Genomic DNA, 18,720 nt, shown 5'->3' with positions numbered 1-18,720 from the left:
CCACATATACTGAGCACTTGTTGGCAGCTTTTCCTTCACTCTGCGGACCAACTCATCCCAAACTATCTCAATTTGGTTGAGGTCGGGGGATTGTGGAGGCCAGGTCATCTGATGCAGCACTCCATCACTCTCCTTCTTGGTAAAAAATCCCTTACACAGCCTGGAGGTGTGTTTTGGGTCATTGTCCTGTTGAAAAACAAATAATAGTCCCACTAAGTCAAACCAGATGGGATGGTGTATTGCTGCATAAAGACACGGCGGTTGGAACCAAAAATCTCCAATTTGGACTGCAGAAAAAAGGGCAAATTTCCACCGGTCTAATGTCCATCGTGTGTCTTGACCCAAGTATGTCTCTTCTTCTTACTGGTGTCCTTTAGTAGTGGTTTCTTTGCAGCAATGTGACCATGAAGGCCTGATTCACACAGCCTGCTCTGAACAGTTGATGTTATTTGGATTTGTTTAACACTTTTTTGGTTACTACATGATACTACATTCCATATGCATTTTTTCTTAGTGTTGTTGTCTTCACTATTATTCACTATTATGTAAAATAAAGGGAAACCCTTGAATGAGTAGGTGTTCTAAAACGTTTGACCGGTAGTGTACATTGGAAAGATTTGGAAAAATGTATCACTTTTTCCCTTTTTACAGAAAATGCTGCAATTTATTATTGGATAGAGAGGATTTGATCTGCTTTATACAGGTATCAAATCAGCATCTATTCCAAATGTATATGACCAGTGTGTTATTACAGTGGATTATTGGATTGATACTAACACACACCTACTGAAAATCTATGTAAGTCATTTGCTAATGGAAGGAGAACGAGGTGCTGCAAATGTGCTGTGTTAGTACTGCCCATCTGGAGCTGCAGAACACAGTGTCTCATAATGTCTCCGTTCTGTAACAGCCTTGGCACATATTACCAAGGGTATAGTGAGGACAGTAGCCTCCGCCCCCTGTCTCTGGCTGCCATTCACACTCACTGTGATGGATGAGAGAGGGAGGTAGAGAGACATGCACAGCATCAAACACAGGCTAGGTATCAATGGCCTTTATCAGAGATAATTAGCTCACAGAGCAAATAGGGAGTTGATTGAAGGCTCAATGACCAAGGGTGAAATTAGACCCGAACTCCCAAAAGAACTGTTGTTTCTAGACTACAGTGTCAGCTGTTTGAGTATGACTTGCATCTTAGATAGCACTTGCAGAAGTGGCTTGTCGTCGCTTAATCTCGATTCGTAAGACGTTCCCCCCTGGGGTTAAGGAGTGATGGGTGGTTATCCATCCTGTCTCTTCCCTCTGTTGTAACGCTAACTTTAAGGGAAAGAGAAAGTGGGTAGAAACATAAGCAATTAACTTGAAAACACTACCAAATGACGCACTCGTTGTTCTCAAATTCGGTTATGGGCTAAATTATTTTCCTTTTATTTATTAAATGCAGTCATTTAGTTTGTAAGTAAATTGGATTTCCAAATTTGATAGACTGAATCCTTTTCAGTGAGGTAAGGTTTAGATTTCAAATATATATATTTTTAAAGGTCCTAGAAGCATTTGCATACAGTACCTTGCGAAAGTATTCGGCCCCCTTGAACTTTGCGACCTTTTGCCACATTTCAGGCTTCAAACATAAAGATATAACTGTATTTTTTTGTGAAGAATCAACAACAAGTGGGACACAATCATGAAGTGGAACGACATTTATTGGATATTTCAAACTTTTTTAACAAATCAAAAACTGAAAAATTGGGCGTGCAAAATTATTCAGCCCCCTTAAGTTAATACTTTGTAGCGCCACCTTTTGCTGCGATTACAGCTGTAAGTCGCTTGGGGTATGTCTCTATCAGTTTTGCACATCGAGAGACTGACATTTTTCCCATTCCTCCTTGCAAAACTTTTGTGAACAGCAGTTTTCAGTTCTTTCCACAGATTCTCGATTGGATTCAGGTCTGGACTTTGACTTGGCCATTCTAACACCTGAATATGTTTCTTTTTGAAAGATTCCATTGTAGATTTAGCTTTATGTTTTGGATCATTGTCTTGTTGGAAGACAAATCTCCGTCCCAGTCTCAGGTCTTTTGCAGACTCCATCAGGTTTTCTTCCAGAATGGTCCTGTATTTGGCTCCATCCATCTTCCCATCAATTTTAACCATCTTCCCTGTCCCTGCTGAAGAAAAGCAGGCCCAAACCATGATGCTGCCACCACCATGTTTGACAGTGGGGATGGTGTGTTCAGGGTGATGAGCTGTGTTGCTTTTACGCCAAACATAACGTTTTGCATTGTTGCCAAAAAGTTCAATTTTGGTTTCATCTGACCAGAGCACCTTCTTCCACATGTTTGGTGTGTCTCCCAGGTGGCTTGTGGCAAACTTTAAACAACACTTTTTATGGATATCTTTAAGAAATGGCTTTCTTCTTGCCACTCTTCTATAAAGGCCAGATTTGTGCAATATACGACTGATTGTTGTCCTATGGACAGAGTCTCCCACCTCAGCTGTAGATCTCTGCAGTTCATCCAGAGTGATCATGGGCCTCTTGGCTGCATCTCTGATCAGTCTTCTCCTTGTATGAGCTGAATGTTTAGAGGGATGGCCAGGTCTTGGTAGATTTGCAGTGGTCTGATACTCCTTCCATTTCAATATTATCGCTTGCACAGTGCTCCTTGGGATGTTTAAAGCTTGGGAAATCTTTTTGTATCCAAATCCGGCTTTAAACTTCTTCACAACAGTATCTCGGACCTGCCTGGTGTGTTCCTTGTTCTTCATGATGCTCTCTGCGCTTTTAACGGACCTCTGAGACTATCACAGTGCAGTTGCATTTATACGGAGACTTGATTACACACAGGTGGATTGTATTTATCATCATTAGTCATTTAGGTCAACATTGGATCATTCAGAGATCCTCACTGAACTTCTGGAGAGAGTTTGCTGCACTGAAAGTAAAGGGGCTGAATCATTTTGCACGCCCAATTTTTCAGTTTTTGATTTGTTACAAAAGTTTGAAATATCCAATAAATGTCGTTCCACTTCATGATTGTGTACCACTTGTTGTTGATTCTTCACAAAAAAATACAGTTTTATATCTTTATGTTTGAAGCCTGAAATGTGGCAAAAGTGGGGGGCCGAATACTTTCGCAAGGCACTGTATCTAAATGGAATGTAAAGTAATTAAAATCATGGCTGAGTAAACAAACAGCGATATGTCACGCATGTGCGGCATACATCAACATCTGAAGTAAACTCCTCAGTGTGACAAGGCCCAAGTGTGCTCAAACAAACCCTTTAAAATGTCCTTGATTGTGGTTGTTGCAAAAGTTCCTGATTACTAATCTTTACACTGTTTTGTGTTTCAATACGTTACTTACCAAGGATTGTTGACCACTGAGATTTTTTTGTAATCGTGGTCTTTATTGTGTGATTGCACAACATGTAGGCCTATATCTGCTAATGTATAGGTTTTAAACACACACACACACAATCAAACACACACACTGAGCGATTAGCTGAGGCTTTGGGCAGGGCAGTGGGCCTCGGAGGAAACATGAGTAAGACTAATAATATAATGTGTCTGTTTTACAAGTGGACTGGCGAGGGGAGGGCGGGCTGCGGTGAAGGACAAGAGTTTATGGAGACGAGTCTCTCAGGAGAGGCATTTAAAATAATGGCTGACAATCCACAGGAAGAACACAATGAGCTGGCAGTCCATCAAGACAGTCTAAAGGGAAATCTGTGACTGTTTGGTATTCATCATACAGCAGCCGTTCCTCTTTATGAAACAGCCCTGTTGGTTAAGCCGAGCCAAGCTCTACTGCTGTTGAAGCCGAGCCAAGCTCTACTACTGTTGAAGCCGAGCCGAGCTCTACTGCTGTTGAAGCCGAGCCAAGCTCTACTGCTGTTGAAGCCGAGCCAAGCTCTACTGCTGTTGAAGCCGAGCCAAGCTCTACTGCTGTTGAAGCCGAGCCAAGCTCTACTGCTGTTGAAGCCGAGCCAAGCTCTACTGCTGTTGAAGCCGAGCCAAGTTCTACTGCTGTTGAAGCCGAGCCAAGCTCTACTGCTGTTGAAGCCGAGCCAAGCTCTACTGCTGTTGAAGCCGAGCCAAGTTCTACTGCTGTTGAAGCCGAGCCAAGTTCTACTGCTGTTGAAGCCGATACAAGCTCTACTGCTGTTGAAGCCGAGCCAAGCTCTACTGCTGTTGAAGCCGAGCCAAGTTCTACTGCTGTTGAAGCCGAGCCAAGTTCTACTGCTGTTGAAGCCGAGCCAAGTTCTACTGCTGTTGAAGCCGATACAAGCTCTACTGCTGTTGAAGCCGAGCCAAGCTCTACTGCTGTTGAAGCCGAGCCAAGCTCTACTGCTGTTGAAGCCGAGCCAAGCTCTACTGCTGTGGAAGCCGAGCCAAGCTCTACTGCTGTTGAAGCCGAGCCAAGCTCTACTGCTGTTGAAGCCGAGCCAAGCTCTACTGCTGTTGAAGCCGAGCCAAGCTCTACTGCTGTTGAAGCCGAGCCAAGCTCTACTGCTGTTGAAGCCGAGCCAAGCTCTACTGCTGTTGAAGCCGAGCCAAGCTCTACTGCTGTTGAAGCCGAGCCAAGCTCTACTGCTGTGGAAGCCGAGCCAAGTTCTACTGCTGTGGAAGCCGAGCCAAGTTCTACTGCTGTGGAAGCCGAGCCAAGTTCTACTGCTGTGGAAGCCGATACAAGCTCTACTGTGCTGGCCTAGTTAGGCATCCACCACTGGAACGTTTCTGGAAAGAAGTGACAGAGTAAAAATAAATGATCAGAGCCAGTAGGATATGTTTCACAATAGTGTGAAAATAGGAAATGTGAGCAAAATGGATCCACTTACAGGAATAGAGCAGTAACAACCTGTTTTGCCCCCAGCAAGAGAAGCTGCTGCCTTGGCAACAGCTGATGGGCAGTAGCAGTGCGTGGGTAATATCACTGAGGAAGCCAAGCCAGTTAAAAAGCCATATTACAGCCTGTTGTAATAATTGCGTTGTTTGCTCTATAACCCATTTGTTCATACGCCACCGTGATATACAATAACGTCCTGACAACAAAAAGACAGCAGTCACGTAGTGGCAGAATAAATTCAACTACATTTGTTTCATCACAAAACCAGAGAGCAACATCTGTCCAGTGAAGCATTAACAAAAACAGTTACACGACCTGCAGCATGGTCAAGCAAGTTAATGTTTTCGACAGTTTACTACACAACTACTGATTTAGAACCAGAGTTACCGCAAGTCAGCACAAAGACAACAGGAGCACTGCCTCCACTATTCCAGCACCAGTTCAACTTAAACATCATCAAATCAGCAAGGCTATATTTGCTTATTTTAAAACAGTGAAAAGAAATGTAAAGATACCAAAAACAATTTAGTCCAATCAATGTTCCTAAATATAATCTGGCTGGCCATGGGACTGATTTCTGTGTGTGTGTGTGTGTGTGTGTGTGTGTGTGTGTGTGTGTGTGTGTGTGTGTGTGTGTGTGTGTGTGTGTGTGTGTGTGTGTGTGTGTGTGTGTGTGTGTGTGTGTGTGTGTGTGTGTGTGTGTGTGTGTGTGTGTGTGTGTGTGTGTGTGTGTGTGTGTGTGTGTGTGTGTGTGTGTGTGTGTGTGCGTGTGCAAGTAAAAATATATATATACTCACCCTACTTGTAGACTAGTTGAAGGCCAATGCCATCCTGTTGACAAAACGGTCTATGGCTCTGTCATACAGTACACTTTTAGTTTTTATTGTCATAGGCTACTTAGCTAAAATGCTTACTAGCCTGACTTCGTCGCATGGGCAACAGTGAACCAGCTAAATTAGATAGCTAGTTAACATGAGCCTACCAGGCTACATCTAGGCTACATATGGAACTTCAATCGTCTCAGGCCAGTGGCACAACATATTAATTTATGGTTAGATCCGAATCTCTGTCATAATCATTGGCCTGTACAGAGAATTATTTGATTTGATTTGAGAATGAAGTCAAAACCACATGTCCAAATCCCCATCATCGTCCATGGATTAGGAAAAGGGCCGATTTAGCAAGCTAGCTACTGCAGCACATCAACACAAGCAGACCGACCATAAACTGACACATTTCTCTGACAATTATGACGTTTTTCTTAGGATGTGATTTGATTTGTGTGAAGAGAAATCCAAAATGGGGTGGGGGGGCATTTTGCTGTGCCCGGACAACCCACAGTTGAGCTCAGTGCAACGATGAATTGCAAATTATTTTATATTTTTTTATCAAGGGAAGTAAATACTTGCTGGCATCAATCAATCAAATGCTACGGTGGTAACATGTCATACTCTTTTGTTCCAGACAGCATCAGATACATGGGCTACACATACAGAGACAGAGGGGCGCTGTTTCCCTCACTCGGATGATTTCTCCAGTGAGATTCAGCCACTTGCGAGAAGACGGAAAATTATGAAAACACAGAGAGACGAGAGACATTATTTTATCATTAAAAGAAACGGTAGTGGTCAAATATCCATGATTACACACCAGTGCTAATGGGGATCCTAATAAATATGAAATACTAAACCTAGAGTGATTGATAACTGCATTTGTTAAGGAAATATACTATACTATATACCTCATCATGCACAAACGAAATGATTACAAGTCATAATCTATTATATTAAGTTTGTCAATAGATTCCTTCTACTTTCTCGCAATAATTTTAGAGCACTCTTTAAAACTATTTTTCAGAATTCTAAAGCTATTCTTGAGATCTACAAAAGCAGCAAGCTGTTTTCTGTGTAGCCCCATCCTCGGCTAAAAGCTGTGTGAAGTCTAATGAGAGCTATTACAATTATACTCAATAAAATGCAACATGCAACAATTTCAATGATTTTACTGAGTTACAGTTCATATAAGGAAATAAATTCATTAGGCCCTAATCTATGGATTTCACATGACTTGGCAGGGGTGCAGCCATGGGTGGGCCTTGGAGGACATAGGCCCACCAACTTGGCAGTCAGGCCCAGCCAATCAGAATGAGTTTTTTTCCCACAAAAGAGCTGTATTACAGACAGAAATACTTATCAGTTTCATCAGCTGTCTGGGTGGCTGGTCTCAGACGATCCCGCAGGTGAAGAAGGCAGATGTGGAGGTCCTGGGCTGGCATGGTTACACGTGGTCTGCGATTGGATGCCAAATGATCTAAAACGATGATGGAGGCGGAATATTGAAGACAAATAAACATTACATTATCAGGTAAGAGCTGCTGGACATTCCTGCATGCTCAGTCAGCATGCTTATTGCACACTCCCTCAAAACTTCAGACATCTGTGGTATTGTGTTGTGTGACAAACTGCACATTTTAGATTGGAATTGTATTGTCCCCAGCACAAGGGGCACCTGTGTAATGATCATGCTGTTTAATCAGCTTCATGATATGTCACACTTATCAGGTGGATGGATTATCTTGCTGAACAAGAAAAGCGCACTAACAAGGTTGCAAACAAATTTGTGCACAAAAATGAGAGACAAAATATTTTGGGGGTGTGTATGGAAACTTTCTGGGATCTTTTATTTCAGCTCATGACACATGGGATCAACACTTTACAAGTTGCGTTTATATTTTGTTCAGTATGCATAAAATATGTTAATTTAGCAAATCAATGCAACAAAAGAAGACTAAAGTGGGAGAAGAACCTGGTTCCGTAGCACCAGATACCGTAGCACCAGGTTCCGTAGCACCAGGTTCCGTAGCACCAGGTACCGTAGCACCAGGTTCCGTAGCACCAGGTTCTGTAGCACCAAGCTTCGTAGCACCAGGTTCTGTAGCACCAGGTTCCGTAGCACCAGGTTCTGTAGCACCAGGTCCGTAGCACCAGGTTCCGTAGCACCAGGTTCCGTAGCACCAGGTTCTGTAGCACCAGGTCCGTAGCACCAGGTTCCGTAGCACCAGGGTCCATATCACCATGGTCCATATCACCATGGTCTGTAGCACCAGGTTCTGTAGCACCAGGTCCGTAGCACCAGGTTCCGTAGCACCAGGTTCTGTAGCACCAGGTCCATATCACCATGGTCAGGTTCCGTAGCACCAGGTTCCGTAGCACCAGGTTCCAGGGTCCATATCACCATGGTCACCAGGTTCCGTAGCACCAGGTTCCGTAGCACCAGGTTCCGTAGCACCGGGGTCCATATCACCATGGTCTGTAGCACCAGGTTCCATAGAACCAGGTTCCGTAGAACCAGGCAAGCTGAATTAAGTACAACAAAAGCGTTGGTAAGAAAAACTATACTATTTGAACCCAGGTCTGGTTGCAGAAGATTAAAAACTTGCCTTGAAACAGGCTCAAACCACTAGCAACATGGCTGGTGTTCGTCTGATGAATTACTCTGTACTGACATGATGAAGCCTCTCATCTTTCCTCCCAAAGAAACCAGCTCGGCAGCTGATAGAAAAACTTAGATCAATAAGATCAGAGGAGCGCTCATCGACTGGATCCCCTCATTGGCTTTGAAATATTTTCCTGTACTATGATATTTTCACCATCTATACTTTCTCACAAAGCTTAACAATGGATGTAATAAAGGTTTCCTATCGCGGGTGGCTTTGATGCCCCACGTTACGCCAGGAACACTGACAAAGGCCAGTTCAGCTATTTATCTCCGTCTCTCACTGTTAGCTACCGAGCTAATGATTTACGGCGGATGGAGATATGGCATCTGAGATGAAAGACAGAGATGCCGAGGATTTAAAGATCCACAGATCACTGATAATGCACAGCACAAACAGAAAACACCCTCCGGTTGGGTTTCTCCTCTGTTGTTCTGCCGTCATTAAACAGCTAGTATCAACAAACGGCTGAGCGTGTGAATAATAATGAGTCTCTAGCATCCTACATAGTGTAGTACAAAGCATGTTGGAGGCGTAAACCCATAGGCAGACACCAGGGAGCCTTCCCTGTGCCTGTGGAACCTCTGCTGCTTTTTCTCCTTCCTCTAAGCAGTTCCGATTATTAGCATAATATGGTATTAGAATGCTAAGCTAATCAGGTGCCGGGGAGTATTCAGCCAAACCAGGGTGTGGACTTGAGGGAAACCTGAGAGTCCTTTAAGAGTACTCGTTCTATGATGAGCCATGCTACTGATAAACATCAGTGGTAGACTGGCATTTAAAGCCAGAGGCGTTCCAAATGTCTATAATAATGGATTTTGCTCACGGGATACAGTAGTCTTACAGTAAAGTACACAATGCGGTATAGATCAGGCAATTGTTTAGGTTGCCCTAACCTTACACCTCTCACCCAGATAACAGAATGTCATCCCTGTATTGTGTTATGTACCAAAACATCACCTCAAAATACTACCTGTTAGTAAGTGTGTCACATTCTCGATCAAGGTATTTGAAAAACAAAAAACTGCGCATCGCAACACAACATCCCTTTAAAGTCATCGGCCTGTGATGCTATGGGATCAGTTTACAGTTATTATTACAGTCAAGGTACAGCGTCTACAGTAAGTAACCATCCCCCCTTTGTGAGTTGAACCGATAACGTCATAGATTTTTGTGTTTTATTAATATTTCACATACTAAACAAACAACTATTTATCCTAATTTACTCAGCTGTGTCCAGTGATGCTTCAGGGGAGGCAGTTGCCTCTGGGAACCTTTTCACAACATGTTGCAACGTTTCCCCTTCACATAAATCAGCCACTGACGTCCAGAGACCTTTTGGCGATTAAGAGCACACAAATTGTTGTGAAAAGCTGTTGGGATCAGTGGTATCGGGTCTTCGGAGAGAGGATTTGCCATAGCTGGAGGACTTGTAATCTCACAGCCCCATAAATACTGCAGCCAATTATTGTGTGGATACAGGCACATCCCAGGACGACCCAGGGCACTTGAGATGCAGAGTGGAGTGGGTATAGTAATTATGTCTCAAAATCATAGGTCATTAATCTATTTGGGAATGTTATTTACTACACCGTACAATTTGCAAGTACATTGATTATATTGGTAGCCTATTTGAGTGGTGATACTTGCTTTTGCAGTTGCTGTGTTTAGTGTAAAGATTGTAGAACTACCGTGGATGGGAAGGAGTCATACTACTGATGACTAACTTTACCTGGGTTTGAACTAAACAACCCAAACACCCTCTGTGAGTTGTTTTCTCTCGGTAAACTGTCTCTTCCATTAAGCTGTAATTCACTGAAGCAGTGTGTCATCTATAGAAATACCATGTAGAGCTACTTTGGAAGTGGGCAAAGGCTCAATCCCAAACAGGTGTCTAGAGAGATGATGTGTTTTCTGGACCACGAGGCCACTGACCTTTAAATCAACCCCCGCTATGCAAAGGAGGCCTACCACAGCACACACAGCACAGTGTGGTGTCATCACCAGGTGACATCACCAGGGTTAATGAATAAAGCAGCGATCCGGAAACTGTACTTCTCGTGCTTTTAGCATATTGTGGCCCAACTCGCGACTCCAACATGTTACCTGACCTGATTCCATTCAAACCTGAAGTCCAATTCATATGAATGGCAAAGAGGGGACGAGGGAATTTCATCATGACCGACCTTTCTTCAAACCATATCCCTCTGAGCGTAAGGCTTTAGCTGGGGAAGCAAACACAAGTTTTCAGGTCTCAGGCAAGGTTAGTCATCTAAGAACAGTGGTTCACCAAACCATCTCATTGCATTATTATCATTATCACAAACTTGCCACAATAGACATCAAAATTTGGGACGATTTCTGGTGAAATTGTTCAATATGCCTCAGATACCTGTAAACGTTAGACGTTTTAAAGGGTTTCTCATTCAATTTGGACTCCGATTGTGAGCCAGTTTTGTCCCCCAAACACAACCCAGATGCCCTTGCTCAGCCTAATGACATTGTGAATCAACTGTACCACGCTTTTACTCTTCATCCGTACACAACTTCATGGGCCTTGATAACGACGCCAAGTTTCTCCCTAAATTATCACCAGCCCCCCGACCCCCATCCCATTTGAATTCCGTCCCTGCCGGTGCGCTGTGCCTTTCCTCAACGCATCCCTAACTCAATTGCGCCACTATAGGACTTGACAAAAAGGTGGAAATTGAGGCGCATCCTTTGAGAGCGGAACGTCTCTTTATTCCTTTGAGGTTTTGATGTGTCTGCAGTGCTCTGAACATGCCCAGTGTGCAGATGATGATGAAAGAGGGTTTCAAATCTAGCTGAAGATTAAAGAGATGTATTTGCTTCTCTCCAGGCTCATTATTCTCAATTCAGGTGTCTTTCCGCAGAGTTCTCCCCTTCTCTGCCCTCTTTCCTCCCTTTTTAACTGTCAGATCCCTCGCTCCGGTTGAATGAATGAAGTCTCCACTTGAAGGGTCTGCTAATAGGATAAGAGTGATGGCCAAATGACTTTGATAGAAAAATTGAGACAAATGTACAGACATTTAATTCAAAAGCACGCATAATAAAAGTTATTGGGATGGCAGGTACAGGTACAGAATTATATTTTGGAGAAAACAAAACGTACATTATGAATGCATAGAAGGTTGTTGGTGTTATCCACGGCTCCTTGATTACCTTGGAATAATTCTCATCAGCAAGAGAGGCTGGAATGAATTAAAAGCTGCAAAATGTATTCTCACTGTAATTAAGCACTAGCCTGAAACAGAGCTCCACCTGCTCACAACTGTTTGTAATTTACTTTCACCAAAACATGGTTTTAGATGTTTATTCATCTATTTCTCACCCAGATGTTAGAACCAGCTGTCTGCATGGATAGCTGCTCACTGGGAGCTGGTCGGAGGCCATTCACACGAGATATGGATCTTCCCGAGATTAGCTGCTCACAGATGTGAATGGCTAAGATAGTTTGTTGTATTACAAATTGAAGACGTTTTTAGATGGAGAACATAATTCCGACAAGATGGGGTGAAAACAAAACATCTGTACACCCTATGTGACATATGACAACACGAAAATAAGACATTAGAGATATCCAGCTGCATAATTATCAACCTAGCTGGGTTGCATCGATAGGCATCCAGATGGTCTAAAAGGGTTGATAACCGCAGCTCTCATCTATTAGTGCTGGCTGTCCCCAAAGATGATCTTGGTCCTTCTGTAGCTCAGTTGGTAGAGCATGGCGCTTGTAACGCCAGGGTAGTGGGTTCGATTCCCGGGACCACCCATACGTAGAATGTATGCACACATGACTGTAAGTCGCTTTGGATAAAAGCGTCTGCTAAATGGCATATATTATTATTATATATTATCTATTATATTGACAAGATAGTTGAGTGACCACTCTAACAATGGAAATACATGTCCTCAAAGATGGAAGGCAGGAGGGAGGAGGCGAGATCAGGTGGGATCTTTCTAGCTAATGAGAGGGCAGATATGAGGGTGAATAACAGGCACAACATTTTTTAAAAGTGTCCGAAATGCCACGTGCGTCCACTTATATCAGTGCATTCATAACAACCTAACCGTTATGAAACTGCTATTTGATTAAAATTAGCCTCATGTAGCAAAATAGCAATTTCATTTTTTGTTGACCAAATTCGACATCCTCATTGACCTCATTTTTCACTTCCTGGTCTTATTTTTGTGGACAGATTTTAGGCGGAGTAAAACCCTCTCGCTTCGCCTCATCTTCTCTGCTATCCCCCTCATAAACCCTGTCACATGTTGCATCTGGCAGCTCCTGACTCAAAATGGCCTCCTGTGTAACAGTAGGGGAAGGGACAGGTGGGTAGGGTAAAGGTGCAGGCATAAAAAAAACATCTGCAGTCTCTATTTCAAGAGTCATAAAGCATCACAACCATGTGCCCCAGCCACTAACAGGAACATTCCTGTCCTTGTCACACAGCGATGCCCAGCCACTAACAGGAACATGCCTGTCCTCATCACACAGCGATGCCCAGCCACTAACAGCAACATTCCTGTCCTCGTCACACAGCGATGCCCCAGCCACTAACGGGAACATGCCTGTCCTCATCACACAGCGATGCCCAGCCACTAACAGGAACATTCCTGTCCTCATCACACAGCGATGCCCAGCCACTAACAGCAACATTCCTGTCCTCGTCACACAGCGATGCCCCAGCCACTAACGGGAACATGCCTGTCCTCATCACACAGCAAATCCCCAGCCACTAACAGGAACATGCCTGTCCTCATCACACAGCGATGCCCAGCCACTAACAGGAACATTCCTGTCCTCATCACACAGCAAATCCCCAGCCACTAACAGGAACATGCCTGTCCTCATCACACAGCGATGCCCAGCCACTAACAGGAACATTCCTGTCCTCATCACACAGCGATGCCCAGCCACTAACAGGAACATGCCTGTCCTCATCACACAGCGATGCCCAGCCACTAACAGGAACATTCCTGTCCTCATCACACAGCAATCCCCAGCCACTAACAGGAACATGCCTGTCCTCATCACACAGCGATGCCCAGCCACTAACAGGAACATTCCTGTCCTCATCACACAGCGATGCCCAGCCACTAACAGGAACATTCCTGTCCTCATCACACAGCGATGCCCAGCCACTAACAGGAACATTCCTGTCCTCGTCACACAGCGATGCCCCAGCCACTAACAGGAACATTCCTGTCCTCGTCACACAGCGATGCCCCAGCCACTAACAGGAACATTCCTGTCCTCATCACACAGCGATGCCCCAGCCACTAACAGGAACATGCCTGTCCTCGTCACACAGCGATGCCCCAGCCACTAACAGGAACATTCCTGTCCTCATCACACAGCGATGCCCCAGCCACTAACAGGAACATGCCTGTCCTCGTCACACAGCGATGCCCAGCCACTAACAGGAACATTCCTGCCCTCGTCACACAGCGATGCCCCAGCCACTAACAGGAACATGCCTGTCCTCGTCACACAGCGATGCCCCAGCCACTAACAGGAACATTCCTGTCCTCATCACACAGCGATGCCCAGCCACTAACAGGAACATTCCTGCCCTCGTCACACAGCGATGCCCCAGCCACTAACAGGAACATGCCTGTCCTCATCACACAGCGATGCCCAGCCACTAACAGGAACATTCCTGTCCTCATCACACAGCGATGCCCAGCCACTAACAGGAACATTCCTGTCCTCATCACACAGCGATGCCCAGCCACTAACAGGAACATTCCTGTCCTCATCACACAGCGATGCCCCAGCCACTAACAGGAACATTCCTGTCCTCATCACACAGCGATGCCCCAGCCACTAACAGGAACATGCCTGTCCTCGTCACACAGCGATGCCCAGCCACTAACAGGAACATTCCTGCCCTCGTCACACAGCGATGCCCCAGCCACTAACAGGAACATTCCTGTCCTCATCACACAGCGATGCCCAGCCACTAACAGGAACATTCCTGCCCCTCGATCACACAGCTGATGCCCCAGACACTAACAGGAACATTCCTGTCCTCATCACACAGCGATGCCCAGCCACTAACAGGAACATTCCTGCCCTCGTCACACAGCGATGCCCCAGCCACTAACAGGAACATGCCTGTCCTCATCACACAGCGATGCCCAGCCACTAACAGGAACATTCCTGTCCTCATCACACAGCGATGCCCAGCCACTAACAGGAACATTCCTGTCCTCATCACACAGCGATGCCCAGCCACTAACAGGAACATTCCTGTCCTCATCACACAGCGATGCCCCAGCCACTAACAGGAACATTCCTGTCCTCATCACACAGCGATGCCCCAGCCACTAACAGGAACATGCCTGTCCTCGTCACACAGCGATGCCCAGCCACTAACAGGAACATTCCTGCCCTCGTCACACAGCGATGCCCCAGCCACTAACAGGAACATGCCTGTCCTCAGCCACTCAGGAACACAGCGATGCCCCAGCCACTAACAGGAACATTCCTGTCCTCATCACACAGCGATGCCCAGCCACTAACAGGAACATTCCTGTCCTCATCACACAGCGATGCCCCAGCCACTAACAGGAACATTCCTGTCCTCATCACACAGCGATGCCCAGCCACTAACAGGAACATTCCTGTCCTCATCATGCCCAGCCACTAACAGGAACATTCCTGTCCTCATCACACAGCGATGCCCCAGCCACTAACAGGAACATTCCTGTCCTCATCACACAGCGATGCCCCAGCCACTAACAGGAACATGCCTGTCCTCGTCACACAGCGATGCCCAGCCACTAACAGGAACATTCCTGCCCTCGTCACACAGCGATGCCCCAGCCACTAACAGGAACATGCCTGTCCTCGTCACACAGCGATGCCCCAGCCACTAACAGGAACATTCCTGTCCTCATCACACAGCGATGCCCAGCCACTAACAGGAACATTCCTGCCCTCGTCACACAGCGATGCCCCAGCCACTAACAGGAACATTCCTGTCCTCATCACACAGCGATGCCCAGCCACTAACAGGAACATTCCTGTCCTCATCACACAGCGATGCCCCAGCCACTAACAGGAACATTCCTGTCCTCATCACACAGCGATGCCCCAGCCACTAACAGGAACATTCCTGTCCTCATCACACAGCGATGCCCCAGCCACTAACAGGAACATGCCTGTCCTCATCACACAGCGATGCCCCAGCCACTAACAGGAACATGCCTGTCCTCGTCACACAGCGATGCCCCAGCCACTAACAGGAACATTCCTGTCCTCATCACACAGCGATGCCCCAGCCACTAACAGGAACATGCCTGTCCTCATCACACAGCAAATCCCCAGCCACTAACAGGAACATTCCTGTCCTCATCACACAGCGATGCCCCAGCCACTAACAGGAACATGCCTGTCCTCATCACACAGCAAATCCCCAGCCACTAACAGGAACATTCCTGTCCTCATCACACAGCGATGCCCCAGCCACTAACAGGAACATGCCTGTCCTCATCACACAGCAAATCCCCAGCCACTAACAGGAACATTCCTGTCCTCGTCACACAGCGATGCCCCAGCCACTAACAGGAACATGCCTGTCCTCATCACACAGCAAATCCCCAGCCACTAACAGGAACATGCCTGTCCTCATCACACAGCGATGCCCCAGCCACTAACAGGAACATGCCTGTCCTCGTCACACAGCGATGCCCAGCCACTAACAGGAACATTCCTGCCCTCGTCACACAGCGATGCCCCAGCCACTAACAGGAACATTCCTGTCCTCATCACACAGCGATGCCCCAGCCACTAACAGGAACATGCCTGTCCTCATCACACAGCGATGCCCAGCCACTAACAGGAACATGCCTGTTCTCGTCACACAGCGATGCCCCAGCCACTAACAGGAACATTCCTGTCCTCATCACACAGCGATGCCCAGCCACTAACAGGAACATGCCTGTCCTCGTCACACAGCGATGCCCCAGCCACTAACAGGAACATTCCTGTCCTCATCACACAGCGATGCCCCAGCCACTAACAGGAACATGCCTGTCCTCGTCACACAGCGATGCCCCAGCCACTAACAGGAACATGCCTGTCCTCGTCACACAGCGATGCCCCACTAACAGGAACATTCCTGCCCTCGTCACACAGCGATGCCCCAGCCACTAACAGGAACATTCCTGTCCTCATCACACAGCGATGCCCCAGCCACTAACAGGAACATGCCTGTTCTCGTCACACAGCGATGCCCCAGCCACTAACAAGAACATGCCTGTCCTCGTCACACAGCGATGCCCAGCCACTAACAAGAACATTCCTGTCCTCATCACACAGCGATGCCCCAGCCACTAACAGGAACATGCCTGTCCTCGTCACACAGTGATGCCCCAGCCACTAACAAGAACATGCCTGTCCTCGTCACACAGCGATGCCCAGCCACTAACAAGAACATTCCTGTCCTCATCACACAGCGATGCCCCAGCCACTAACAGGAACATTCCTGTCCTCATCACACAGCGATGCCCCAGCCACTAACAGGAACATGCCTGTCCTCATCACACAGCGATGCCCCAGCCACTAACAGGAACATGCCTGTCCTCGTCACACAGCGATGCCCAGCCACTAACAGGAACATTCCTGTCCTCGTCACACAGCGATGCCCCAGCCACTAACAGGAACATGCCTGTCCTCATCACACAGCGATGCCCAGCCACTAACAGGAACATTCCTGTCCTCATCACACAGCGATGCCCCAGCCACTAACAGGAACATGCCTGTCCTCGTCACACAGCGATGCCCAGCCACTAACAGGAACATTCCTGCCCTCGTCACACAGCGATGCCCCAGCCACTAACAGGAACATGCCTGTCCTCGTCACACAGCGATGCCCCAGCCACTAACAGGAACATTCCTGTCCTCATCACACAGCGATGCCCAGCCACTAACAGGAACATTCCTGTCCCTCATCACACAGCGATGCCCCAGCCACTAACAGGAACATTCCTGTCCTCATCACACAGCGATGCCCAGCCACTAACAGGAACATTCCTGTCCTCATCACACAGCGATGCCCAGCCACTAACAGGAACATTCCTGTCCTCATCACACAGCGATGCCCCAGCCACTAACAGGAACATTCCTGTCCTCATCACACAGCGATGCCCCAGCCACTAACAGGAACATGCCTGTCCCTCGTCACACAGCGATGCCCAGCCACTAACAGGAACATTCCTGCCCTCGTCACAGGAACAGCGATGCCCCAGCCACTAACAGGAACATGCCTGTCCTCGTCACACAGCGATGCCCCAGCCACTAACAGGAACATTCCTGTCCTAACAGGAACATGCCTGTCCTCATCAGCGATGCCCAGCCACAGCGATGCCAGGAACATGCCTGTCCCACTAACAGGAACATTCCTGTCCTCATCACACAGCGATCAGCCACTAACAGAACGATGTCCCCCAGCGATGCCCAGCCACTAACAGGAACATTCCTGTCCTCATCACACAGCGATGCCCCAGCCACTAACAGGAACATTCCTGTCCTCATCACACAGCGATGCCCCAGCCACTAACAGGAACATTCCTGTCCTCATCACACAGCGATGCCCCAGCCACTAACAGGAACATTCCTGTCCTCATCACACAGCGAAGCCCCAGCCACTAACAGGAACATGCCTGTCCTCATCACACAGCGATGCCCCAGCCACATGCCTAACAGGAACATGCCTGTCCTCGATCACACAGCGATGCCCCAGCCACTAACAGGAACATTCCTGTCCTCATCACACAGCGATGCCCCAGCCACTAACAGGAACATGCCTGTCCTCATCACACAGCAAATCCCCAGCCACTAACAGGAACATTCCTGTCCTCATCACACAGCGATGCCCCAGCCACTAACAGGAACATGCCTGTCCTCATCACACAGCAAATCCCCAGCCACTAACAGGAACATTCCTGTCCTCATCACACAGCGATGCCCCAGCCACTAACAGGAACATGCCTGTCCTCATCACACAGCAAATCCCCAGCCACTAACAGGAACATTCCTGTCCTCATCACACAGCGATGCCCCAGCCACTAACAGGAACATGCCTGTCCTCATCACACAGCAAATCCCCAGCCACTAACAGGAACATGCCTGTCCTCATCACACAGCGATGCCCCAGCCACTAACAGGAACATGCCTGTCCTCATCACACAGCGATGCCCAGCCACTAACAGGAACATTCCTGTCCTCATCACACAGCGATGCCCCAGCCACTAACAGGAACATTCCTGTCCTCATCACACAGCGATGCCCCAGCCACTAACAGGAACATGCCTGTCCTCATCACACAGCGATGCCCAGCCACTAAC

This window comes from Oncorhynchus keta, chromosome 15 (genome assembly GCF_023373465.1).
Source record: "Oncorhynchus keta strain PuntledgeMale-10-30-2019 chromosome 15, Oket_V2, whole genome shotgun sequence".
Lineage (NCBI taxonomy): Eukaryota > Metazoa > Chordata > Actinopteri > Salmoniformes > Salmonidae > Oncorhynchus > Oncorhynchus keta.
Note: the sequence above shows the minus strand (reverse complement) of the source record.